Genomic DNA, 2,660 nt, shown 5'->3' on the forward strand with positions numbered 1-2,660 from the left:
TCTTTTTTTTTTTTTTTTTTTTTTTTTTTTTTTTTTTTCACGTCCAAGGGACTTGGATTCATCAAACAAACTAGTTTTCTTTACTAAGTATGTATTTCTTACAATCCGCCATCTTTGAAGAAAAACCTTTTCCAAGATGGCGTAATATTTGTATACCAAAGAATACGATCATCACGCACCCTAGTTTCAAATTTTGGGACCAACAACTTTCGTTTCTGTTGAGAAGAAGGGAAATCAATCGTTCCTCCATTAATGTACTGTTCAGCACATTATGACTTGACTCGGACTGGAACCACCAACCTCCAGATTCGAATTCCACCGCGCTAACCACTACACAGCTCTGAGGGTGGTCACACTTTAAATGGGCCACCCTGTATACACAGAAAACAAATACACACAAACACACACACACATTCGTATAAAATACCTCTAGCTACCACCCTTCAAGCCAATATATTTATTCATGGAGGGAAAATGAAAAATTCCCTCCATTTTCCTCGAAAAACTACGAGGGTGGTCACACTTTAAATGGGCCACCCTGTATAAACAGAAAACAAATGCACACAAACACACACACACACACACACATTCGTATAAAAATACCTCTAGCTACCACCCTTCAAGCCAATATATTTATTCATGGAGGGAAAATGAAAAATTCCCTCCATTTTCCTCGAAAAACTAAATAGAAAGGGAGAGAGAGAGAAAGAAAGAGAGTTGAAAAGGGAGGAAAGAGAGAGGAGGGAGAGATAAAGAGGGGAGGGAGGAAGGGAGAAAGAGAGGGAGAAAAAAATTGAGAGAAAAATCACACATAAATAATAATCAACGAAAATAATTTTCTATCTAGAAAGAAAGAGAGGGGAAAAGGGAGGAAAGAGAGAGGAGGGAGAGATAAAGAGGGGAGGGACGAAGGGAGAAAGAGAGGGAGAAAAAAATTGAGAGAAAAATCACACATAAATAATAATCAACGAAAATAATTTTCTATCTACTCCATTTTTTTGTCCGTTCTCTCTCTCTCCCCTCTTTATCTCTCTCCCTCTCTCATTTTCTCTCGTCCTCCCCTCTCTTTCTCTCCTTCCTCTTTCTCTTCTTTATCCTTACGAGGTAAAAAATTCGATTTTCTCCAACTGAAAATATGGTTTTATACTTTTATACGACAGCTAAAATTCTCTCTCAAATTCCTACCTCCTCTCTCTCTCTCTCTCTCTTTTTTTTGAGCTAGAAAAAGTCGATTTTTCGGACTGAAATAATGGTTTTATACAACAACGAAAACTATCTCTCTTTCTCCCTCCTCATCCGCCCTTACTTTCTCTCTCTTCCTCCTTTCCAGCTCTCTCTCCCTCTTCTCATCCCTTTCTCTCTCTCTTCCTCCCCTCCCTCTCTCTTTAGAGTTTATGGTTCCTTTTTATGGGCGAAATTTATAATTTTATGACCCTCGCCTCGGCTTTCATGCCGTGGTCATTTTCATGTTCCATAAACACATGTCGGTTTCCGCCCTGGTCAATTTGAATTATATTGGCATACTTTTTTTCGACGTAAGTAGGTACTTAGGTAACAAGGTGGGTAGTTAAGGGGAGTTGGGGTGAGTTTAGGTAATTCAAAGCATTTTGAGACACCTCACCCAAATTCCCGAGTGACCCCAGTAATACATTTAGTGTAGACTAGTGGTTGACCCGTCCTTTGTACGGGATCAGCGTGGCATAAGAGTCATAACTTTGAGGTGCTGCCATTTTGAATCGGGATGGCCCTCTCTCTCTTCCTAATGGCTCTCTTCTTTCTGTTTCACACACCACACATTTTTTTCTGGCGTTATAGGCTGGTAGGTATGTGTGGATTAATTATGTGGTTTTCTAATGTGTAAAATCAGGAGAGAAGGGAAAGAAGTGGGGGGGGATAGAAAGAGGGAGAAAAGGAGAGAGTGAGTAGGAAGAATTGTGAGAAAGGAGGGAGAAACAGAAAGGGAGAGAGATGAAAGTAAAGGCAAACAAGGAAGGAAAAGTGGAAAGGAAGTTCGAGTGTAAAGGAGAAAGAATATGTGGGAGAGAAGGAGAGAGCGAAAGGAGGAGTCAAAAGAGGGACCGAGAAAGATTGAAAGAGAGAGAGGGAGGGAGAAAGAGGAGAGAGAGAGAGAAAGAGGGAGGGGGAAGAAGAAAGTGATTGTGTGGGAGAGTGAAAGAATCGGAGAAAGGGAGAAGGCTGAAAAGGAGAGAGAGAGAGTAGGGAAGGGAGTGGGTTCATAATTTATTTATTACTGTGGGAGTATTGTGCGAAAATAAATATTGGTGCTCGTTTTCCCTGGGGGGTGTTTCCTCACAGGTATACGTATACAGGGAGTCTTGGGTTGATTTATACAAGAATACAGGATCAAGGTCATAGTATTAAACAAAAATTAGGAAATTCAGGAAAACCAAACAAAAATCAGAAAAGTGTGGAAGAATGAAGTTTAGAAAAGCAACTTTTCTAATAGGTAGACTACCTAATGAAATTACTATACCTACTTAGGTAAATACTGAGCTAAATTTTGCGAGTTATGACTTAAGTAACATGCAGTAGAATCGCCAAGCTCCAGATCCGAAGTCCACCGCGCTAACCACAGGGAGTGGGAGGTAACTCCCTCCCAACACCTCCTGGTAGTTAGGTAGTCCCCCCCCCCCCCCCAG

At 40.8% G+C, this 2,660-nt stretch overlaps 1 protein-coding gene and 1 long non-coding RNA gene across 2 annotated transcripts in view; one reads left to right on the plus strand and one right to left on the minus strand.

Annotated features, from left to right (window-relative positions):
- The window catches only part of LOC108253506 (amyloid-beta-like protein), a gene marked incomplete in the record, with an annotated part of 68,697 nt that overhangs the window by 19,104 nt on the left and 46,933 nt on the right, over positions 1 to 2,660 (minus strand).
- LOC113470791 overlaps positions 1 to 2,660 on the plus strand; it is a 49,505-nt gene that overhangs the window by 9,958 nt on the left and 36,887 nt on the right. The gene's annotated exons all lie outside the window — the stretch shown is intronic.

This window comes from Diaphorina citri, unplaced genomic scaffold (assembly GCF_000475195.1).
Source record: "Diaphorina citri unplaced genomic scaffold, Diaci psyllid genome assembly version 1.1 scaffold56, whole genome shotgun sequence".
In the NCBI taxonomy this organism is placed as follows: domain Eukaryota; kingdom Metazoa; phylum Arthropoda; class Insecta; order Hemiptera; family Psyllidae; genus Diaphorina; species Diaphorina citri.